The 26,261-nt window shown below is 38.8% G+C and overlaps 1 pseudogene; it reads right to left on the bottom strand.

Moving 5' to 3' along the window:
- Positions 1–15,682: 15,682 nt before the first annotated feature.
- Positions 15,683–23,447, bottom strand: LOC121150837 (annotated as a pseudogene).
- Between the last annotated feature and the right edge of the window lie 2,814 nt (positions 23,448–26,261).

Raw genomic sequence — 26,261 nt, 5'->3', positions numbered from 1 at the left:
CTTCCCCTTGAGACTTTTTTTTAAAAATCAAAGTCTATGTTATAAACCTCACTTTCACTGATTTTGCTACTTAATGACTGAAATAATAAATTGTGTAGGAAAAGTTTTTTAAAAAAATTATATTTGCAACTCTCTTAAAAAATACACATTTGGTTTTAAACATGCTACTCTCCAGAGACTGGGCCAAGTATGCACTTCAAAGCCTGTTTCTCTTTGATGGGAACTGGAGGCAACTCATAATCCAATTGTCAAGGGTTCTTGGAATTCACAGCCCTCTTATTCATAACCACTAAAAATATTTATTAAATGACTATTAGGAGCCAGTATACCACATCGTGATACAAAGATGTTACTGTGTCTTATTTTTCAATCTCAAAAGCTTCCTCCTGAACCATTAGCGGCTGCACTGAATTCGTGCCATATTTCATGCTTTATTGTTAAGTAAGCAGGGATGAAAACAGCAGGATCTATCAATCCAGCGAGATTGTATAAATTATTTACAGCTACAGCTGTCTTTCAAATATCTCTACAACTTACTTAAGGCAGTTCCCTAAAATAAAGTCAAGGTTTTGCTGCTTCCTGAATGATTAATTTGCATAGACAGCAAGTAACTCACACTTCCAAAATCAATTGAATTATCACACTGGGAATTTTCTCCTTAGCTTGATTATATCAGAAGAAATTTTTACAAACCACTTCTTTCTGTGTTAGAATAATTTCCTTAAATTACTTCCTTGATAATTAGGAAGATACATCATATTGTAATAATTCTTCAAACTTGACAAACAGTAATATTTTATGAACATGAAATCTGTATGTTCTTATTGCCTTAATGGACAAATAAAATGCTAAACTTTTCATTAAATACATATAAGACACTTGACACATCAGTTAACATATTGCTGGTGTCCAGAACACAGAAATTCCTGGATTCCAGTCCCCACTCCTCTCCTGATTTCAAGTCCCTGCTAATGTGCACTCTGGGAGGCAATATGATGGTTCAAGTAGTTGATGAAATAATAAGGGAAAATTTCCCTAATCCAGAGAAAGGATTTGGAAACAAAATCTAGGAGGGGCACAGAACTCCCAACAGGCATGACCAAAGCAATCTTTACCATGCACATGATAATCAAGCTCTCTTAAACTGAATAAAAGGAAAAGATCCTTAAATGTGCACATGAAAAAATCAGCTGAAATATAAAGGAATGCCAATCAGACTCACTGGAGGCCTCTCACAAGAAACTCTACAGGCCAGAAGACAATGGAGTGACATATTCCAGATTCTAAAAGCAAAAACTGTCGGCCCAGGATAACATATCCAGCAAAACTTTCCTTTGTCTTTGAAAATAAAATAAAATTCTTCCTCAGTCAAGAAAATTTAAAAGAATGCACCTCTTCCAAACCTCCCCTATAAATGATACTTACAGACGTTCTCTTGACAGAGAAAAGGAATAGCACCCAACAAAACCAAAGGCAAATGCAAAGGACACCCCAGTAAAATAACAACAGAAGACTAAATCAATGAACGACCCATTCGTAAAATGACAGGCAAAGCCCTTGGACTGCCCTGCAGTATGCCATAAGGGTTTGGGGGGTGTGGGTTTGCAGGGACTCAGGAATGGCACAAGTGGGGGCATGTGGGGACCTGAGAACTCACATCCAGCTGAGGAAAGACCTCAGAGAGACTCGCATTGACAAGAATAATGTTATTGCACATCTGAGCCTCTGCAGTGGCTTACACAGAGCAGCAATGGCATATCCAGAAGCACATGGAAAATTTGGCTATGCACTAGGCAAGGCTAGGTCACAGTACCCATCAGTGAGTTGGAACAGGGGATGAGGAACAGGATGTCGGAACAGGATGTTAGGCTATCCATGACACTGACAAGCAAGCACAAGAGACAATTGGGTCTTGGGGCAGAATCTGTAGGGGATGTATTTCCATTGGTTTGCTTAAGAACTAGGGGCATTGATGGGCTCGGCTAGGCATGATTATGGAACCCTCTGATGATCATGAATACTGGGGATGGAAAAAAGCTGGGCTGGTCCAAGCAGCAGCACCTGCATGTACACCTCCAAAAAAGGTGGTGTTGGAGGAGTGAAACATCCACTAGCTCACACATAGGCAGAGATGGTTGGAGCAACTTTACCAGGTAAGGGCCTAGCATCCACTAACACATTTGAGATCCCGGTTAGGGAATGAGCCTGGTTGGAGGAACTTGGCAAACTCCCTTACGGGGCCAGAGCTCCCACTGGTGAGCATGATTCAGGCCTGCATTTTGGGCAGTTTGGGCAAGGTAGTTCAAACCACTGGCAAGTTTGTGGCATGGTTCTGGAGAGAGAGGATCAAGCAGAGTTGGATCAAACTTAGCACACTGGCATGTGCAGGAGTCAGGCTGCAGTGCAGACCTTGCTGGGCTAGGCTATCATACCTACCAGTTTGTGTGAGTCAGGGATGGGAGCAGACTTGGCAGGGCTAGACTGCAGCACCAGGCAGCAAAAACCAGAGACAGGCCAAAATAGGAGTTGGGCTATACAGAGCTGAGTCAGAGCAACAATCAGCATGCACAAGATCTGTGGCTGTGAACAGGCCTGATTGGGAAGCTAATGGGACACCTCATCTGCATTGAGTGCAAGAACCAGAACAGGGGCAGTGATATTTGCTGGAAAGGGCTGCAATGTCTCCTGGCATGGGTGTGGACTGTGTCTCAGATGTGACAGGCTGGGCTTGACTCCAACGCCCACTGGTGCTCGTAAGAGCCTGTGTGGGTACAGAAAGGACTGGGCTATGTATCAGCTCCCGCTGAAACAAGTGAGAGCTATGTCTGGCTGTGGAACAGGTGTGGCTGGGCTTTAACATCCAACAGTAAGAACCAGAATGGGTGTAGGCTGCTTAGGCAAGGCACTGTTTCTACAAGAACAGGAGGTGGACTAAGGCTGGGCCAAGGACCCATCAGTATGTGTGAAATTTGCCACAGGAAGGAGACCTGATAAAGAAATGGAGAACTCCTTTGTCAGGACCAGTATCTGCAGGAGAGCACAAAAACCAAGTCAGGGAGCATAACAGAGCAGGCCAGGTAACAGGACCCACAGGCATACATGTGGATCAGGTCTGGAGGCAGAGCAGGCTGAGCCAGTTGATAGCACCCACTGGCAGAGTTGAAAACAAGGATGGGGTGCAGGATAGGCTAGGTCAGGTCACAACACCAGCAAGTCCATATTAGGGTTAGGAGTTGGGGCTGGCTAAGCTGTGCTAGGCTGTTGCATCCATCAACAAGTTCTGAAATTGGATGGAGACCAGGCAGGGAGAGGTTACAGCACCAACTGGCAAATGTTGAGGTGAGAGGGGCTATGCCAAACAGGGCCATAGTACCCAAAAGTGCACGTGAGACCCTGGGGAGAAGTGTGAGCCTAGTAAGGGGGTAGCATGGGCTCTCCTGCTAGGACACGCCTCCCACTGGTTAGTGTGAGAACTGGGACTGAGGGCAGACCAGCCCATGCAAGGGTACAATACCTGTTGACCTACATGTGAACTGGGTTAGGAGGACAGATAGGCTGGGCTAACCAACTGTATCCACTGGTACATGCATGAGCTAGGATAAGTACAGGCTGTTTGGGGCTTACCACAGCATCAGCTGCCAAGTGCTAGGACTGAGGACAAATCCTGTTGAGCTAGACTGCAGAACTACCTGGAGAGTACAAGATTCAGAACTGGTAGTGGGTCCAATAGGGAATGCTGGGCACCTCTCTGATAGTCTGCAACCCACACTGGAGAGCATGAGAAACAGGGCTTGCGGAAGGCCTGGCTAGACAGGTGGCTGCACCTGCCAGCATTAATATGGGCTGGATAGTGGGGTGGGTTATGTTGAATTAGACTCCAACACTTGATATGAGAGCTGAATGGAATGTGGGATAGACTAGACTAGTCTGCTGCACATACTGGCAAACACAGGAAATATGGCAGGGGACTGGCTTGGTGGGGATTATCAGGGGTCTCTCCAACTAGGCTGCAGTTCTTGCTGGTGTATATGATGGCCAAGTGTGTAGTAGGCTGTGTTGGTCTAGGCCACAGCATCCATTGGTTTGCAACTACCAGTGCATGCAAAGGCTTATGTGGGTGATGGACTGAGCTGGACCCTGTACTAACAGGCACACATAAGTCATGTCTGGGATCACCTCAGTCACAGTCTCTTTGGGGATCTTTCCAATTGAACCACTGGACTCAAAACCTCAACCATGAGGAAAATGGCAGGATCAGTGGATTGACCACGGAGTGCATGTGTCAGAACTGGTCCCCCTCAGTGATTTAGAAGGAGCAGTGGGGGTGGATTTAGATGAGCAGTGCATGCCCAGATGCACATGGAAGATATGGCGGCCTGTGGAAGACATCCAGTGCAATAGCAGAGCAAGACGAACAGAAAAAATTGCACTTCTACTCCCAACCAAGCGATGCAGCAAATAGCTGCACAAATGGAAACTCTAAGGTGTATTATGTCAGCCAATGGACATTGGAAGGATTTTCTCAAAGGGGGATCAGTAAAATCAACAGCATTTTAGAGCCATCAAAACCACTTACGCAGATCTCCTGTAGCATCTCCACATCAGGAACCCTAGGTTGATGTCGGGTAGCCATCACCCATCCTGAGTATTGCGTGGTTGGGAGGCTGGATGTAGCTTCTCCACTTGCCTCCCTTCTTCCCTCAGATATAGGAAGGCAAAAAAATTGTTGTAAACAATGGTCTCACCAGCTTACCACTAACCCTCAATTCTTCCCCAGGACCAACCATGTAAACAACAATAAAAATTTAAAAATTAATAAATTGAAATAAAATGTGGAACTCTAACAAATTTTAAAAATTAAGCATAATAAGAAAACAAAATGTCAATTACTGGGGGCTTAGAGAATCAGAAGAGATAAAAGATCTCTAGATTTGAGAATTAGGAGAAGTTGGGTGTGGTTTATGTATTGTGACAAATATACTAATATATGATATTAATAACAGAGGAAGCTAAGTGTGGGACATATGGGAACTCTATACAACTGTACAATTTTTATTTACAAATTAAAATTACTATGAAATATAAAGTTTGAAAAGTGATACTAACATTTATCAAACCTTAGCATATTGTTCTGAAAATATCTCACCTAGTTCACTAAATTAAGGATAATAAAATTTGTATGGGAGTGGAGTCAGCATTGTGGCTTAGTGGATAAAGCCACTGCCTACAACATAAACATCCCATATTGGCATTGGCTTCTCCACTTCTGATACAGCTACACCCAGAAGATGGCCCAAGTGATGTCACTCCTATGGGAGACCAGGATGAAGTTCCTGGCTCCTGAATTTGGCCTAGGCCACCTCTGGCTGTTGCAGCCATCTGGGGAGTGAGCTGGTAGATGGAAGATTTTCTATATATCTTTATGTGTCTCCTTTACTCTCTGTCACTGTACTTAATTTTCAGATAAATAATCTTTTTAAAAAATATTTGTCTTGACTGGCATTATGGTGTAGTCAGTTCAGTTACCACAGGCAATACCAAAATCCTATGTCAGAGTGCTCATAGAGCCCTAACCCTCTGCTTCCATCAAGCTCCTTGCTAATGCATCTGGAAAAACAATAGAAATTAATCTAATTGTTTGAACACCTACCCCCTACCCAACGTGGGAAACACAAATGTGTTTGCATTCCTGGCTTCACTTTGGCCCAGCCCAGGATATATTGACTATCTTCAGAATAAGCAACAGATGGAAAATCTCCTCTGCCCTCCCCTCCACACCTTTCCCCTTCTCTCCTCTCCCCTCCCCTCCTTTCTCCCTTCAAGCTCATGGCATTGCATGGGTGCTACTGGGGAAATAATACCAACTTGGCACTCCATGGGTTCCACACAAAATAAGTACAAGTTGCCCCCAGATCTAACTGACAGCAGATTCCAACAAGAATACTCAACCAGCAGCCAGGTGGGAAAGGGAATTCACCAATTCAGGAGGTGAATTCAACCACAGATTTGTGGTCCTGCTGATTTGTTTAATCTAAGCACCAGACACAGCAGAGACGCAGAGCCCAAGCAGTCAGATGTGGGAATAGGGTGAATTATGGCCCAGACCCCATCAGTGCCTGAACCATGTACTCTCCAGGGGGAGCTTTGGCCCACCACAGAAATTCCCCAAGCCTCTCCACCGGGGCCACTCCCAGACCTCACGCATGCCAGCAGGTGCTAGGCCCCTACTCTGCATGGTTTGCCCCTCCTTCCTGGCCTTTGTATGAGTAGGTGGATGTTTCCGCCTAGCCCACCCAACACCTTGTTTTAACTTGTGCTTATAGATGTTGCAGCCTGAACCTGACCAGCCTCTTCCCAGGCCCAGTTCCTATGAGTGTTGGCTCAGCCTATCTCTACCCCCATCTCTTAAGCTAACCAGGAGTTCTTGCAGTTCCATAGGCTTAGGCTAACATATCCCCCACAGAATCTACACCCGAACCTTGTTCCTACATGCTGGTTAGTGTCATGGGCCAGCCTAATATTGCCTGTCCCTCATTCTGACATTCGATGGTAGGTTCTGTGATCTAGCTCTTCCAGCCCTTGCTTTCATGGGGCTGGCATGTGGTGAACAGCAGTGTTTTGTGCTATCTAACCCAGCTTAGGTCTCCCATGTGGGCTGGTACATTGGTCTGACCTATAAAGGTCTTCGGGCCTCTCCTATCCAAACTGTCAGGTCTCAGTCTCCTCGCTTACCTGCAAGTACAGTGGTCTTGCCATTGGGAGTCCCTCAGGAGCCATTCCTCACCTGCAACACACTCCCACAATGGCCCTCCTTCCCTCATATCCCTTTACCCCTTTGCCTAATCAGTCCACAATCTATATGCCTGGTTGGGGAGCTAAGGGGATGTCTTGGCTAGGTGGTGGTTAACACTAGTGAGCATGAGGGCTCTAATGGGAGCTGTGATCTGGTCCAGACATTACTGCACTGTCCCTCAGAACAGATGTGGACTGGATCTGGGGTGTGCCAGACTGAGCTAGACTCCAGTACCCACTGGTGTTCATAAGAGCCAGGATGAGTATAGCACAGGCTGGGCTAGGTCTGTCCCTGCTGATTCACACGTAAGCCTTGTCTGGGTGTGAACAAGGTTTGGTTGGGCTGTAGCACTCAACAGTAAAAACAAGAATGGGTGTCAGCCAGTCAAGAGAGGCCATTGTTCCTGCTATGACAGGAAGTGGAATAAGTCAGACTGGGCCATGGACCCACTGGTACGTACGAGATCTGGCAATGGGAGAGATTCTGGTGGAGGAACTTGGACAGCTCCTCTGTCAGGATGCAGTCCCTGCAGGTGAGCCCAAGCACCAAGGCAAGGAGTAGCTTGATCTTGAGAAGCTCAGACCAGGTCAGGTTACAGTACACTGGTATACATATGGGTCAGGTCTTGGGGCGAGCCAGACTGGGCCAGTTCATATGATCCGCAGGCAGATTCCGTGGTTGAAGAAACTTGAGCCCAAAAAAGCACATAACTTAATCAGGGCTACATAGTTTATAAGTAGTAGAGCCAGAATATAACCACAAGCAGCCTGGTTCTAGGGACCATGTCTTAAATACATCCTCACAATGATTTTCTGTCGTAGTGCATGTGGACTAAAGGAGATAATGCAGATAAGCAACTACATACCAGGTGATGTTTTACGTTTTCTGTAGATGGCAGGTATGCTTATTGTTGCAGTAACAGTTCAATTGTACTTCTTTGCTCCAATACCAAGTACTTAAAGTCCTCTATTTTTATTTTTGAAATGTGTATTTTATTTGTCGTTAGCAGTAATTGTATGTGCTTAAGAGATACAGTGTAACATTTCAATACATGTATACAATGGATACTGAAAATATCAATGAAATCAACATTTTCCACTCTTTGACATTATTACTATTAGAATCTAAGAGCTCCTATTGTCTGCCTGTGCATAAAGTACACAATAGGTTATTATAAACTACATTCATGCTTACTATTGTGTGCAACATGAGAAATTTAACTCTTCTAACTTTCATTTGGTACCTATTATCCAATTCAGTGCTTAAAGTAGTGGGCTAGGAATTGCTTCCTTAGCACAAACTTGGCCTTAAAAGTTATTTCCACAAACAGCATTAGAAATATGTGCAATTAATCTACTTTAGATAAATGTTCCTAACTGAAATTAAAGCATAATCAATGCACTGATTGGTTCTGTTTAGCAAACTCTTTTTCTTTTCTAGAATGTAGCAGAAACCAATACTAGTAATATAGTAACTAACAATTTAGATCTTAAATTTTAGCAATATTGCAACTTACAGACAGTGTTGAAAGCATATTTTCTCCTCCAAAATTGCTATTATGCAGTCTCCCAAATAGATTTCAGCATCAAAAGGTTCATGTGACTTAAGGTTAGAGGTGAGATCATTACAATAGGATGGTGCATTGGAAAACAAACACCACTGGAAGTGCAACAGGAGGGAGAGTGCTTTGAGCTCCATTACCAAACTCCCTTGGGAAATCAAGCAATCCAATAGCCTCATCTAGGATAATTAGAGCACTGGAGTCTTTGCCCAAAAAGCTTTATTCCCACAGTCCAAGGGTGTGCCCACTTGGATCAAAATATATGTAAGTAATGGCAGAAATAGCCCCAGGAATACCTTTCTCAAAAATTTCTATAGTGGGAAGGAAGACGTGAGCGATGGAAGCACTTCTACAACCTCAAATTTAAATTCAGGACTGTATTAAGAACCTGCAACCAGATTATCAGCACTTTTTCAGAAATGAAAAAGAAAATATTTCAAAATATTTTATGTAATAAAAGCTTCACAACATAATCAGTTACTACCTGGGCAATCTGTAACCAATATGTTTATATGGACAAGTTAGTTATAACTAAGAAAAGTAAACCTATCACAAAGAGGTATCAAAGACTTTTAGGTTTTTCTTTCTTTTTTTTTTTGGACAAAAGCTGTTAAAAATGAGACAACTTTTAAATAGTTCTCATTTATCAAAACATAACAATTGTAAATGCCAGGAGGGTTGTATGATTTAATTAGAAATTATATAAAACAAGTAAGGGTATGCAGATTATTGGGTAGCAAAGCAGCAAATTTTTAGTAAGAAAGAAAATGAAGAAAAAATCAAGGTGCTTGGATTCTGATTTTAATTATGCTTCCTTAAATTCTACATCCTTAATCTGAAACATGTATTTTTCTCTCTGCTATTTTGTAAGGTAAAACTAACCAACTATAACCATATGGTTTTAATGCAAAACTCACACACATTCTGTATAATTTTTAGAAACAAATTATAATGCTTGTTTTGAAGGCCTAATAAGTTCTAATAAATTAATTTTATGTAGTGAAAAGAGAAGGTCTAAGCTCCATTTATTACACATCTCATTGTTAAAGCACTTTCTAGATTACCCTATTCTATTTCACATTACTCTACATAATTTGCATTTACCAGTTACAAAAATCTCAATGATATTTGGTGTGCTTAAAAGTTATACAAATCATATAGATTTTAGCAGTCATCAGCTTGTCATTTTATATTCTAATTCTCAACTGCTTTCTCTTATCACTCTGCTTTCATTGCCTTTATTTATATTTTAACTGTGCCTCAGTTACTCTGCAGCCACAGCAGGCAAACAAGGGCTCTTTCTTTCCGCTCTACACAGTTAACAAAATTTATCTGAAATACAAATCCAACCTAAAATTCCTTATTAAACTAGTGTAAATAGTTTCCCAATGCCAACAGGTCAAATTACAACCTCTTTAGTATGTTGCACAATGACTTGCATGATCTAATCTGTCTGACTCCTCACGATGACAGATATTGTTTATATCTTGCTCCCCATGGTATCCACTCTGCTGACTAAAGTTTCTAAAGAGCAATAAACATCAAATATCAAACCAATTAAATAATAAATATCACAATGGACTTGGTTGCCTAAGTATATACATAAATTAGTAACTCTATTGGTCTCATTTCTGACACTCCCTGTGTGGTGATTTGTTTTCTAGCAAGATCAAAGGACTACTAATTCCCCACAGGATCCAGGATGATCTATCCTGATTTTCTTTCCTCTTCTGTCTTGTTAGCTGTTTCTCCATCTTTATATGTACCTGGAAATGCTGCCTTCACTTGGAAGCTTCCTCCAAATCTTTCTCACTTCATTTGGGCTCCCAAAATATCCTTGGAAAGTTGTTAACTAAAAATAATGTGAAGTTATAAATCCCATTATTATTCTTATTAGACATTAGAATGTTTAATGCCCAGTTTATAGAAGATACTGAATAACTACAGCTGCTTTATGATAAATGAATGGCTAATTCTAATCTGCAGGTCTTAAAGACAAGAGGTTTTCAAAAGGATCATGAAGAATGCATATTGTAAAAAAATGTGCAAGAATTCAAATATCCTTGCATCAAATTGAATTTACATATTAATTCCATTTTCCTTGAATTTTTGAAGCTCCCTCATATATTATTAACATTAGAAATCAGCCAAAAATCACAAAATCTATTTCCTCATAAAAGCATAGTATTATGCAAAGAAAAAATAGCTGCATTAATTCTGACTTAATATCCTCACAAAGAAATCATTAATCTTCAATTAACCACTCAAGTTAATCAAAGGTTCGGCAACCCTGACCTTTATCTTTGAACAAAGTAAGAGTTAATTATATTTTTAAATGAGAACAATCTAAAAGTATTATGTAATAAAATGATATATTATTATTTTATCATACATTTAAAGTCTTTCATGTGTCACACTAATGTGATCTTTATTCAACTGCTCTACTAAGATCACTCCAGTTGTTAACCACTGATTCACCTCGACATAGGTTGAGATACACATAGAATATTACAATCTTGATCAGAGTATGGAATTACACTGAGGTGTCTTAATTTTAGGTAAGATGATAATGTTTCAAATACTTGCATACACATACATCTATATGCTGACACCTACAGAAATAGTGGATTTCATAAAGTGCTTTCATATGTATACAAAAGCATCTGATTTTCCTAGTAATGTAAATGTATATTAATCTCATAAGTGATAATCAAATACAATAGGAGTAAGGGAATTTTAATATACATATTTATCATAATTTTGATTTAAAAACTTAGAGCATAAATTCATTTTGGCATTTTCCTAAAATGTCAGGTAACAGAAAAGTTAATGGAACAATGCATTGTTTAGTCAGCTGAAAATATTTATCGTGCTTTGGTTTTTTTTTAATTTAAAAATTTATTTTATTTTTGATGATGTTGGCATACTTGAGATGGATATGTGCCTGTGTGAACTACTGACTATGTTGGAAAGGGCTGAAGAAGGGGGAAAGTGCTTTGTACAAATGTGTTTTAGAACATATTTCTGCTCTCTAAAAAGTTTATAATAATTTAAAAATACTGTTTGTTCAGTGATCATATACAAACCTAGATAGAAGATATAATGTACAAAATGTAGAAATTTTTAAATCATGAATCATTTATATCTTGAAACAATAAAGAGAAAGCTTTAAAGGACAAAAGACTAACTATGACACATGAAGAATAAAGCACTGAGAACCTGTTACTATGGATTAAATGTTGGATTATAGGATTACTATGACCCAAAAAAAGTTCTTTTGCTCTTAAATGTTATTGAGTAGGAACAAAAATCTTTTTAACTCCTTATTGATGACTTTCTCCCTCAGGATTTCATTTATATTACAGTACTTTTATTTTACCAAAATCATATGAATATTTTGCCTATTAATTATCTGTGCCTTCTTGCTTAATTAAATCACAACCTCTATGACAGCGTAAATTAGTTTTAATACATTGCATTGGTTTAATGCATTGTCACAAGGAAGTAACTGTAACTCATTTCAAAGCTATTATTGAAGGTGTTAAAAATAAGGGTTTTTTTTTGAGATTTGCTTATTTTTATTGGAAAATTAGATGTACAGAGAGAAAGACAAAAAGAAAGATCTTTCCTATGCCGTTCACTCCCCAAGTGGCTGCACTGGCTGGAGTTGAGCCAATCTGAAGCCAGCAGCTAGAAGCTTCTTCCAGATCTCCCATGTAAATGCAGTGTCCCAATGCTTTGGGCCATCCTCAACTGCTTTCCTGGGTTATAGGCAGGAAGTGGAAAAGAAGTAGAGCAGCCAGGAAACAAACCGGACACATATGGGATCCTGCCGCATGCAAGGCAAGAACTTTAGTCTCTAGGCTCTTGCACAGGGCCTGGGAGTGTTGAAATGTTTTACATTAGTGCCTCTAAGAATTAAGAGGAAAAATGCCTCCATTTTTTTTCCTGTTCTCAATAGCATACTTAGTTGAACATTTTTAGATAAATTAGGTTTTTGTTATTTTAAAACAAGAAAAAAAATCCATGTTTCATTCCCATTTACTGCTAGAAAATCAAAGAACAATTTATATTCTCCAGTAACAAGTACAATCCCAGGGCATTTATTTTGTATAACTTACTCAATTCCTTACTCCATCTAGTTTTCATTCATATGCGATTGTACTTGTCTCTTCTATTATCTTCAGTTCTCTCCTTCAGTTATTGGCATTTATGTAAATCATATTATATCTATCTCCCAAAATTTTTAATTATTTATTTTATTCATTTGAAAGGCACAGAGACAGTCAGATAAAAGATCTCCCCTCTGATGGTTTACATCCCCATATAGCCCACAAAAGCTATTCCAAATTCAGAAGCATGGGATTCAGTGCGGGTCACCGTTGTGGATAGCACAGACCAAACCACTCGAGTCCTCACCTGCTGCCTCCCAGAGTGCACATTAGCAGGAAACCGCCATCAGGACCAGAACTGGGACCCCAGTGCAGGCACGCTATCAGGGTTCCAAGCAGTGTCCTACCACAATGGCAAACAACTGCCCCTTCCATTCGGTTCTTCAAAAAGCTCAGTTAAAACAGCTAAGCAAATTATGACTATTCAACAACTATGCTTTCAAAAGGTGAAAGCCAGAATCATTATTTAGTTTTTAAAATCAAATTCAACTTGTCATATGGTTGTCCTTAATTAATATGTATTCTTTAACTTTCTAACACTGATTAAAAACTCAGTTTTAAAAGCTCAAAATCTGACCCAAGACCTGAGGCTAGAACAGTTCTATGTAGATATTTTATTCTACAGTGCAGGTATAAACCTTTTTTCCCAGAAGATCATTCTAGTAATTCCATAATTCAATAAATAATGTGAGATTTTAGATCTGTGTTGTTTAAAATTATAATTTATATCCTTCCTTGTAAAATAACTGTGATCAAAGTGCTTTGCGGTCACATATTTAGTCATTTCTTTTGACTTTTTATTACAAATAACCCATAGTATTCACATTTTAATAAGTTTAAACCACAAGAGGGAGAAAAAAAAAACTGTGGGAAAGTTTAGGAGTAGTGGGTGGAGTAGGGAAACACTGGCATTGCTTCAGGATTCCCAGAAGTTTACATGGAGTTAGCTGACATGTGTAATAGCGAAGGCATTAAAAACAATAACAAACGGGATTTTTTTTTTGTTTCTTTCTTTTTTTTTTTTTTTAGTTCATAGTTCCTACTGCAAAATTAAAGTTCAAAGGGGAAAAGCAGGCAGCATGATTCTTCAGGCAAATTTAACTCAAAATGGCTTGTAGCCAAGGCTCACATTTTTGTTGACTATTTTCTACAGATAATCTGTAGAACAAAATTGCTACACAATTTAATATTTATACAGAAGTAAAAAGGATCTATGTTTTAATCCATATAATTTATTTTAGTAAATAACTTGATTCACACTACGTAACAATGTAACAATTTCAGGTGAAGGGATAAAAAATTCCAAGGCCTCTATTAAGGCTTTTAAAATGTGTTATTTCACCAGCTCATCATGTCTGTTCTATCTCCATAAAGCAAACCACATACATGACTGATTCATTATCAAGTTTGGAGGGCTAATTCCTTAAAATATAGCTGCTAGATACCTGAGCTTGATTTTTAATCTGGAAAATGGAGGGAAACTACATTTATTCCAGGAAGAAATTAAGACAAGCATCCAGGTGTGCTTTAAAGACAAAAATCTCTGAAGAGAATATTGTATAAATTTTGTTTCTCATGAAACTTTACCAATGCCAGTGTTTCACATGGAGTTATTTTAAAATTTTAGTCCCAAATCAATTTGTGAACTGTGGGACATCAAATCACACAAAATGACTGAGGACACACTAGCACATACATTTCTAAAGAAGACAATAAAATCAAAAGGAGAAACAGCAAATCAATAACTTTTCACAGATCCTACAAAAGAAAGCTCAGATTCTCTCCTAGAAATCTTATGTTAAACTTTTGCAACATATGTCATCAATCTCTGCATCATCATCAATCAAGCATAGCAATAATAAGATATGCCTGAAACCATGAATAGTTACTGTAGGCAGGTTAGTCAAACAGTATTTTTTTTAAATGCAGATTTTTTTTTAAAACGTTTTACAAAATTCTGTATAGAATGTAAAAGAAATCTGCTTGTTTTGCAAATTTAGATATTGTTACATGATGTTAGTTATTGTCATGCTAGTTCAAAATTAATGGCGAGAAGGGAATTTCTAGATAGATTAGGGGAAAATGTAATCATTTTACCATTAGAATTTCAGGGAGTTCTTCCCATAATTTATCTTGGAATAAGTTTAAAAACATTTCATATTTAGCAGCGCTCTTACTCCCTCTTGTGACAGCTAAATGAAATATGCTGCACAAGAACTGGAGTATAAACAAGATCCAGCTAATACAAACTGCATGTCTTAAAGAATTCATTGAAAGAGAGACATCAATTGTGGCTAATTATGTAATTCTTTTTTAGTTAATATCCATATTTGTAAAGGCATAAATTTCTTCACATACAAAGCTAGAGTGCAATATATCAAAATTCTTCAGAATTAGACATGACTGGTAGACGAGACTTGTGTTTTTTTATGCTTCTAGAGATATTCAAATTTTTTCAAGATTAAGGAAACGTGTTGAGAATACAGAATTCTTGCCCCAAAATGATCAAAATTCACAGTCACAGAAATACTTCTAAATGCAAGAATTGAGAACCTCAATATAAATGTTGTTTTTCAAGTTCTCAAAGCCCAACTAGATAAGCCAGCTGAAATTGCCCTAAATTAAAATGAGATTGAAACATTTTAGATGCATACTTTACTGTTCCATAGTTCTGCTCCAAGCCTCACCACTGGTCCTCTTGTTCTTTTCCAAGAATACAAATTATCTATATAAACTCAAGATCAATAAGGATGCTTAAAGTTCAGTTTCACCAATATCTTATCTTCATTACATCAGCCCTATCCCACCTGCCAAAATTTCACCATACTCATATGTAGATACCTCATATGTAGAATATGCAAATATTTATATTTATTTTCAAATATCACCATTACCCTTACTGAAACGTCAGGAACAATGAACAGCCACAGAGGTCAGAACAGTCTCAGTAGAGCAAGAAGCAGCTGCAGACAGGGAAATACTCCTTACCCTCATCCTTTCTCCCAGTGTAGTCTGCCCCCACCTCCTTTTAATCCTTCTCCAGGCTAAGTCCTCAGGAGCCTCAGAAAACTCTCCCTCCTCCATGCCCTCACCCACATACCAAAGAAAAAAGGCACACCTGGCATGCATCAGGTCAAACTTGTGGTTCAGATGAGCTCAGGCCTGGGCAATGGCTGTGGTGTCGCTCAGCAAGCACACAGCTCGCAGAACACTGGCCAGGTCTCCACCAGGCACCACAGTAGGAGACTGGAAATTAATGCCAACCTTAAAGCCAGTGGGGCACCAATCCACAAACTGGATGCTACACTTAGTCTTGATGGTAGTGATGACAGCACTGACATCTTTGGGAACCATATCACTACAGTACAACAGGAAGCAAGCCATGTTTTTATTTTGGCAAGGGTCACATATCACCATCTGGTCGGCTGGCTCAAAGCAAGCACTGGTGATCTCAGCTACAGAAAGCTGTTCATGACTGACTTTCTCAGCAGAGAGGACAGGGGCCAGAGGGAAGTGGATGCAGAGAGAGGGTACCAGATTGATCTGTACTTCTTCCAGGTCAACATTCAGGGCTCCCTCAAATCGGAGAAAGGCTGTAATGGAGGACACAACCTGGCCCATAGGCAGTTCAGGTTAGTGCAGGAAGGGTTTCTATATACATGCACAACCACACTCTCACACTAATTGAAGATACATCATAACTTTTGCTTCTCATATCAAACTATTTTTTTTTAAATCAGATATACAGAGAGAAGGAAAGACAGAGAGGAAGATCCCCCATCAGCTGTTTCACTCCCCAAGTGGTCGCCTTCTCTGGGTCTCCCATGAGGGTGCAGGTTCCCAAATCCTTGACTGCTTTCTCAGGCCATAAGCAGGGAGCTTGATGAGAAGCGGGGCCACAGGGATTAGAACCAGTGCCATATGTGATCCCAACGCATGCAAGGCAAAAACTTTAGCCAATAGACTACCACGCCAGGCCCCCAGATAACTGTACTTAAAAGCATTTTTAAAGCATTTTAGGTGCCACTCTAAAATTACTGAACTTTGCCAGATGCTATATTTGGAAATCTGCATATATTATCTCATTCAACTTTAATTATTTAACTTTTTGGCTTATAGATTTTAAAAAATCAAGTTTTAAAAGGTAACACCCAACAAATACATGCCAGACAGTGGATCTTGTTTTACCACCAAAATTGTAAAGCTCTAAAACCTATGTTACTAACATTCACCAGTTAATGGCATATTTTTGACACAGAACATTTTTTTTCAGCAAACTATATTTACTGTTTACAGTAGGAAAGGACAACAGACTATGTACAAACTGGCGTACGCTCACACCCCACCTAGCCCAACAGCAAAGCAAAGGACGTGAGAACAGATGCCAAGTGAGCCAGACGCGGGCTCCGTCGGCTCCCAGAAGGCAGAGGGCAGCAGGCAGCAGCAGACCCTTCAGCAATGACACACACAACTGTACAAACTGTAACTGGTTTAAATCCCAAAATACAGCCACCCAATGGATGTCACCTGGCAATGTGTCAGTTCAGCACGCATTTGGAAAGCAGCTTCACACGGGTTCATAAAACGCGCAGTCATCTTCCCACGGGTTTCCCTTGTAACCACCCCTGGAAGGACTGTTTACACAATGACAAAACTGTGAATTCAGCAATACTTAATTGTACAATAGAGAGACCATAATTGCTATCAGAAGCAAATATTAGAAGAAATCTGAGACCCCAACACCCTTACCAAAGGACACAGGTGGTAACGGCTTTCCTCCATATTCCAACAGGGAAGAGGCCAGGCTGTGGGCGTGCCAGCCTCTGCCCATGCACACACCACTGGGTGCGGGTAGGCTGGGGGTGTGGGCCTTGGTCCCGGGGTCGCAGAACACTGGGCTGCTTTGCTGAAGGACCAGGCAAGTCCTGTCTAACCTCTGAAGAACCATTCCAGATTTTCCCTTATATTCTGACACACTTGACAAAGCTGAACTTTGCAATATTCAGCGCCATAGCACCTCCTGTATCCATGAGGACAAGAAGCTGGGATCTAGAGTCAGAGAAGGAATCTAAGCCAAGAACTCCAATATGGCACACAGACATTTCAGCCAGCACCTAAATGGCTAGGTCAAATGCTTTTCTCTATGAGTGGATATCTTAACACAAGTAAATATGTCTGCCCTTTGTTCGAAGTTTATATTCATCTTATAAGAAACTAGTACTTCCTCTGCCCTAGACTTACCTACTTCAAGTCATTTTGTTAAGGCTTATAGTTGGAATGCATTGAATTTCTAGCAGTTTTTAATCCTAATTCCTAGATATTGCCCCATCAGTTTTCAACAGTTAGTCCATAGGACAGACAGAAATGTAGCACTCTAAATTGTCTGACAGTGCTATCATAGGAATTGCTTGTAATTAGGTTAGAATTAAATATGTGGCATTTTACAAGAGCCTTATTCAGTATGACTATCAAGATGAGGTTCTTTAGACATCAGTAGGTAAGTTCCTTTGATTCAGGTTTATTTTACATCAAAATTTTTAAGTATTTTGAACAATTCTTAAATTTCCTCTTTAAATGTTAATGTGTTCTACAGAATTATACTACATATTTTAAACCCAATTTATTCCTGCTTTTAAAATGTTTTATTGGAAAGGTAAATTTACAGAGCAAAGGAGAGAAAAAGAGAGAAGGTTTTCTACCCACTGGTTCACTCCCAAAATGGCTACAATGGCCATGCATGGGCTGGTTCGAAGCTGGGTGCCAGGAGCCAGAGCTTCTTCTGGATCTCTCACATGAGTGGAGGGTCCCAATGAGTTGGGCCATCTTCCTTTGATTTCCCAGGCCAACAACTGGGAGATGGATTGGAAATGGAGAAGTGGGACACAAATCAATGTTCATGCGGGATGTTGGCACAAGAGGGTGGAGGATTAGCCTGTTGAGCTACTATTCCAGGCCCCTAATTTATTTCTTAAACTAAACTAACAACATTTGTTTTACAATATTTTGGCCCCCCCTTCAAAATTTTTTGATAATTTTGGTAATTCTGTTACACCCACAAATTTACTGAAAGCCTGTGGACATGACTGACTAGGAAAAAAATCATTAAACATAATCATAGACTCCAATTTCCCAAATATGTTCTCATGGACTAAATAGAGCTATAAAAATCTAGCAAATTCAAACCTTCCCCTAAAGCGATTAAATGCAACTTCTGTTCTTAAGTCCACCCTAATTTGAAGTATATCAAAAGAAGGTGCAGGTACAAGCATTTGCCGCAACGGTTAAGATGCCAGGGCACCCTATCTGAGAACATGGGTTGGATAGTTACCTCTGGTTTCTACCTGCAGCCTCCTGGGGATGGGAGGAGATGCAGGTCACAGGAGGCATTGATGATAGCTTACGTAACTGGGTTTCTGCCACCCCTGTGAAATATCTAAATTGAGCTTCTGGCTATCAGATTTGTCTTAGCCTAATCCGAGCCTTTGTACATATTTTAGGAGCAAACAAGCAAATGAGAATCAATCTGTCTCTCTCTCTGTCTCAAATAAGAACAATATTAATATTTAAATAAGGTCCAAAATAGACTAGATCTCAACCACAATAAATATATTTATAATCATGAAGAAGCACTGGCACACTAAAACAGCATCAAGTAGACAGTGTTTACTAGTACAGTCTTATTTCTATTGTAGAGAAACTGCCAAATTCTCCAGCAAAATATGTAACATATTGTGATCTCATGAGTACCAAGTTTAAGTCTGGCTATTTGTGAAAAAGGACATTCTGGCCTGAGAAAAGAAGTACTGGATTATGTTGGTTGTTTTATTTTTTATTGTCAAATAATACACTAACTTTCTTATTTACATACTTCAGCCTCCTGTGAGTTTAGTCAGTGTGAGTCATGTAACCCATCTGACTAATTATAGGGTATTGACACGATTCCGTCTTTGGCCTTGTAAAGCTTGACCAGGGTGAAGTCACCAATGTTTAATTCCACATTATGTATGCTTCTGACTCTTAGCATTTGACCAATAACCTACCCAGTCTCAACACTTCCAAACTCCCAGAATGAATATTTTATAGAGAGAGAAGAATCAGATGCAAAGCAAATCATAGCAGTTCACTATCTGCTGACCAAGATGTCTCAATGCAATTGTCTCAACATTATTATTTCAACACTCCCATTAAGACTTTGTCCTTCCACAATTTGTTTACACAGAAAAATTACCAGTTACATACTTATTTTATTATAACAATGCTATTACAAAAATTGTATTTTCTGCAAGTAAAATTATTTTGAATATGATGGTGAAGAGAGGAGGCAGTAGAGAGTATTTTTGTAGCAGCATTTTAAAACTATTTCAACATCATTATGATACATCAAGAACAATGGGCAACATGTGCTCTATGCAGCATCTGGTAGGAAAGGGACAAATGGATTGTTCAATCCAAAAACTTCTATTCACAACGTCTGAATAAAGGTTATGAGATGCCAAGACAATGCTTGCATTTTCCTTACCTCATCAGAATCCTTTACGCTCACAACTCACAAACACAATTAAACATAAAGTTGGATATTTTATCAGCTTTTGAATCACATAACTGTATAGGTCAAGAAAGTTGAGAAAAGAAGGTATTGGCTTACAAGTAATTATTATATGAATTTACAGAGTGAAAAGAAAGAGTCAAGTTTAGACCCACACCTCTTAAGGTTGCAGGGATCCTACTCACTTAATTACTGCCAAATGAAAGTGTGGGAATGATTGTGGTGAAAAAACTCCAGGAAGACAAGAGAGTATTAGGAGTGGGGGGCAGAGAACAGGCAAGCCAGAAGTTCCCTACTGCCACAACATAAAGGGGAAGAACTATAGACTCCTATATACAATAATCTCAAGTGAACATCAGTTCACTCATGAACAGCTTCATGCTTTTACATAATCCTTTATTTCCTCAATTGTGGTGCGCAGACACAATAAGTAAATGTCAAAGTTATTGATTGGCAAAGAATAGGTCCTCAGTAAGGTATGGTTATTATTGTTAAATATTATGGAAAAAAATGTTTCTAGATCATCTGTAAAAGACAGTTTGTGTGTTTGTATAAGAACTCGATCTTTCTAATTTGTAAGTTTGGTAATCACTTATCCAGTATTTTCACTTGAAGAATTTTAAAGTGCTTCACTTAATGGTTATTTCCTTTACTTAGTACCAAAACCATCCTGGTTTTTACGAAGTTATTTTCTAATGTGGCATAGCAAGTTAAACTGCCACCTGTAACACTAGAATCCCAAATGGGCACTATTAATTTCCTGGCTGCTCCATTTCTGATCCGGCACCCTGTTAACGGCCTGGGAAAACAATGGGAGATAGCCCAATTACTTGGGTCCCTGCACCCATGTGGGAAACCCAAACGAAGTTCTAGCCCCTCGCTTCAGTTTGACCCAGCCCTGGCTATTGCAGCTATTTGGGAAATGAACCACATGTGGAAGACTTCTCTCATCGTCCCTCTTTCTCCCTGTTTCTTTTTCTCTCCCTCTTCCTCTCCATCTCTCTCACCCTCTCTCTATGTAACTGCCATTCAAATATTTTAAGAGTCCATTTACCTACAATAACCTAATAATTTTTTATTTCACATGTACTACTTTAGATCAATAATTAAGAGTTTTCATGAACAATACCTTGGGCTCAGTCTAACAACAGAAATTGTATATTCAAGCTGCTATATTTGTTGAGACAAATATTCTTAATCACTAGACCATTTATTTCCTTGTCAGAATAATAAACACAAGCCTCATTTTATTTTTCTAAATACTAATTTTCTCTGGCATTGCAATTCCCTGGAATTTAGAGTCATTCCAAAATTTGCTTAGCCTTAGGTTTTTTTCATCATCTAATTGTAAAACAAAGACGTGTTTTGTAGGAGTCTCCTGCTAGACAGTAAAAGGTAAAATTTAAGGCTCATTAATCAATGTTTTTAAGATATTGTTTTTTTAAAGACTGGCAATATAGAAGGTCACTGTGTGATTATATATGAGCAGACCTTAATTCAGCTAAATTTCACCTATCTTTCATTATCTATCAGTGTCATTTCTAAATTTATGTACAAAGAGATTCTAGAATAAAAGCCTATATTGTGAAAACAACGGTCATGGGATTTATAAGGACAAAAATGAGATACCTTCTCTAGTTCTAGCAAAATTTAATTCAGTAATTTTTGTAATGTACTTGCCTATATACTGCTTCAATTACTCACCTGTAATTTGTAAATTATATATACTTCCCTGAATGTGGGGCAAGTTAGATTTTAAAAATCTATGAAGAGCCTAGCCTTTAATAATAAGAATTCAACAAATGTTAGGTAACTGTGTTCCTTCATTGTTTTCTTTCTTTTTAATAATAATATCTATGTTCCCTTGCTTTTGGCATTGAAATAATGGTCAATTGAAGGAAACACTAAATTAAAATCACAGTGTTAACTAACAGCCCATAAATGTCATTCACAAGGAACTCCATATCATTCTTAGAGAGATTTCATATACATCCAAGAGTTGTGAGAAGCTTTAATCTGAAAGTCCCATTGCTTCCTGAAGCAGAAGCAACTGGAACACTGAGGAGGTGGTGGGGCCAGAGGAAGAAGAGGAACAAAAGAAGAATGAGGATATGTAGGAATAATCAAACAGAATGTCTTTGGATTCAAGAGGGCATGGAATAATTTCCTGAGGACCACAAGTACTCTGCAACAAATAGTTCTTTAAGCATGCAATATGAAGTTTTTCCCCAAAGACCAAGTCCTTCCTAAGTATGCTGCAACATCTGCTCCATAATTCAAAGGCAGAGGTAAACATAATTACAAGTTCTTCAAACTGTGCTTTTAAATAAACAATTAGATGGTTATTTTTGCAACTACTGTAACTAATTATAATAAAACACTGGTACAACATTAAAATAACATTGCAGAAATATTGACTTCTTGATACTTGCTATGTAAATTTGACATATGAAGTAAAACTGTTAGCATACCATTTGTCATTAGAATTCTAAAAGCAAGGGAAACATTTCTAAATGCAGAAGCTGCTAGCTACACATGTGCAATACCAATGCAAGAAAAATCTTATTTTCACATTTAGGATGAACAACACAGGTTACTAACAAACCGCCAGGGGTTGCTTCTAAAGTTTCTTAGGGTGAGGGTGGGAAGAGGAAATAAAGTACCACTGACTCGCACACTCAGATCTAAGAGCTCCAAGTGTAAGCACTCCACCCACACACAGCTGCATGGCCCAATTTAAGCATGTGATCTTGAGAGAGAAAAATTGGGGGAAAAAGGGAGAGATTGCACAATTCCTGAGATTTCAGCCAAAGTGCTCCCCAGCTTGCCCTAGACACCCTGGATCTGGCTCTCCAGACAAGCTGAAAGGGTTTTCCTTGATCTCCGCAAAGCCAGAAAAAGGGCAGCTCTAACAGCCAAATGATTCTCCTGGGTCAGACAGACCCACATTCAACAGCCTCAGAACATCTGGGATGCAGCAAAGACTCCTCTATGCTGTGTCCAGCTTTGGCCCAACACAAAACTAAACTTGCTAAATCATATTTTTCGTTTAGATATTCCCACGGATAACTCCTCCCACACCAAAAAAAAATATTGGCCACAGTTTTGAATCAAGCTGCAACATTAAGTTTCTCTTTTCTTTATATCACATAATTTCTTTTTAAAAATTCCTTACATAAACATCTTAAGCCTACTTATTCAATATTAAACTATTTGAACACATTGCTTTGAATATGAAGAAAAAAATGGTAAAACTTGATAGAGTGAACAAAAATTTTGAGCCATAATAGAATTATTAAGAAATCATTATTCCTCACACATGGCATGATGGCCCAGTGGCTAAATCCTTACCTTGCAAGCTCTGGAATCCGTCATGGGCACCAATCCATGTCCCTGCTTGTGGCCTAGGAAAGCAGTCGATAACCAAAAGCCTTGGGACTCTGCATCCACATGGGAGACCAGAAGAAGCTCCTGGCTCCTGGCTCCTGGCTTCAAATTTGCTCAGCTGCAGCTATTGTGGCTACTTGGAGAGTGAACCAGCAGACGAATGATCTTTCTCTCTGTATCTCCTTCTCTCTGGAAATCTGCCTTTCCAATAAAAATAAATATAAAAAGAAAAAACAAAAATGGTTATTCTTCAGAAAATAAACCTGATTCTTTATTCCACATGATGCTCTATGGCAAAAGGTAACCTAATAGATTCACTAGTTTAAAAAAAAATCTGGTTCTTAAATACTCTCCTTTAAATAAATGAGATGAGAAGGGACAAAAAGGTAGAAAGGGAGAAAGCATAGAAAGCATTAGGGAAAGAGGAAGGAAGGGGAGAAGGTCAGAGGGAGAGTCAGCGAGAGAAGCAGTGATATCTCTTGTCATACGTGTCAGAGGTTGCACAGTCATATTCCTGGGTATGATGACCACTGTTCTGAATATGAGAATTTTTGTGTTTGGTTCTGATGTAAGAAAGAAGCTGACTTTCAAGAAAGACCTGAGGTGGCTAGCCCCTATTGATAGTTCTGTCTCTACTACAGCCCTGCCTGCAACACCCAAACCCTTTCTTTCCAATTGGAAAACAACAACTTCTGTAGAACATCTGCTCAGAATTGGCACAGGTCAAAAATAAACAATATGGCTGCCAGATGCATCCCTGCAATGACCTTTTGCTAATTGCAGTGTCATTATTATAAAATTACAAACACTGACACTCTAGCTTTCATCGTGCACCTGATAACCATGATGCTTCCCAAATTTTCAAAAATGGGTTGTACTCAATCCCCAAACTCCACCCCTTGTGAATTTTTTATAATTATTTATCAACCCTCAAAACAAATCTACCCCAGATATATGCCCTCATATTCCTCTAAGTCACATGAACGAAAGGTTCCAAACATTTGTTGGAATATGCCCTCCATAACAGAAATATTACTTTAACCCAGATTCAAAGTCCTGACTGAAATAAGTAAAATAGAATCAGTGAGTGAAACGAGTTGTAAAACACACAAATTTCCCTTGTGACAAAATTTTTAACATTCAATAGAAATACCCTTCTCTTTTGAAATAAGAGGATACAATTAGGAAATTTTATTACATAAAACAAAGGGAAACAATTTCTAAATGATTAAGAAGATTTTGATCATATGCTTTGAGAAATTGTGCTATTTCCTAACAACTATATTTTAACTTCTATTTTCCTATTTTAAAATTGGAGTCATCATTCCAAAGGAAGAAATTAATATGACCACTTTTAGCATGTGTTTTTTCAATATTTAAAGGTTTCTAAGTATTTTCTGCTGAAATCCAATCACTCATTTCCAGTTTGGTCAGTAATATTATTAGCATAATATTCTCCTAGCACAGCTCTAACAGTCTTTAACCCGCTTGACACTTTTCCTGTATTTGTGCTCTGTTTAACACAAGCATGCCTGCGACTTCCTGTGTGATGGTGATAACATATGCCTGGCTTTGTTGTTGGCACTGGAGAGAAGAGGAAGACAATGCCCTCTGACCTTTGTAAAGTAGAATGAAGCTTATCAGATCCTTGCCAGATATCATTAAAGGAAATGGGCTGAGAAGTCGGCCTCTGATAGGAAGCATATATTTTAGAAAACTGCCACAGCTAATCTTCTTTGTTATGGCACTAGAAAATCACTTCTGCAAATGTCAGTCGTTCCACACAGTGAAGCCAAACCAAGGCAAGCTGAAGAGAGTAACAAGGAAACTATCACAGGGCATAAACTGGCTTCATAACAATCATTATGGCAGCGCTCTTCACCAAAAGAATTCACTTGATATAATTGTTGCAAACTGATTCTGAAGTCATTAAGTTTTTGAAGGATCAAAAGATAATGTAGATTTCACAACCTCTTATGAATCAAAATATACAACTGATCTGCATTTAAGTTCCCATTAAGCTTATTCAGTTTCTCAGGAGATTCCAACAAGTAGAAAATTGATAGTCATACTTTCAAATTTTCCTTCTTCTTCCCATCCTATCCTAAAGGCTATACCTTTCTTCTGTCCCAAGAAGATGCTCTGCAGCTATAGCACATCAGGGTCATGAAATGAAAGGTGTTTCTGTGCCAGACAGACATTGTAAAAGAACACAGAGAACAGGAGGCAACTGGAGGAAAATGATTAACTATGTCTTCAAGTAAAGAAGGCAGCTCCTACTCAACTTCTACATGTTATTATCTTACAGCCAATTACAGTCCATTCAGGGAGACTTTTATAGCTTTCAGGAGAAGCCTGAATTCCAGACTTCTACATAAAATAATTAAATTTTAAAATGTTCCAATGTATTTAGTATTTTTTATAAACCCTGAGCTAGAGAAGCAAAACAAAATGGATTAACTGAACTTCGTCCATCATTTTACAATTTCTTCTCTACAAGGAACTAAAACACACAGTCAACCTTCCAAAATTACACTGAGCTTAGGATGGATAAGTTGATAAACTTACTTTTGGTGACTTATTTTATTTTAATATTCTCAAGCCAGTGAAGTAATATAGGTTCTAGAGGATCTTTTTCTTTGAATAGAGACAAAATGAAACCAGTGAGAACTCTAACAGAATAAAAATAGGCCAACTCTGTAGTGCACCTTAAGGTAAAGACAAAGACATAAGACTAGTTCAATTTCTAGTTCTGCTCATTAAGTGAAAAAACTACCCTGGGATTTGTGTCAAACCTCATGG

The sequence above is a fragment of the Ochotona curzoniae genome, unplaced genomic scaffold, assembly GCF_017591425.1.
Source record: "Ochotona curzoniae isolate NIBS_2020 unplaced genomic scaffold, NIBS_Ocur_1.0 contig_2210, whole genome shotgun sequence".
NCBI lineage: Eukaryota > Metazoa > Chordata > Mammalia > Lagomorpha > Ochotonidae > Ochotona > Ochotona curzoniae.
This window is presented reverse-complemented; position numbering and strand designations above follow the sequence as displayed.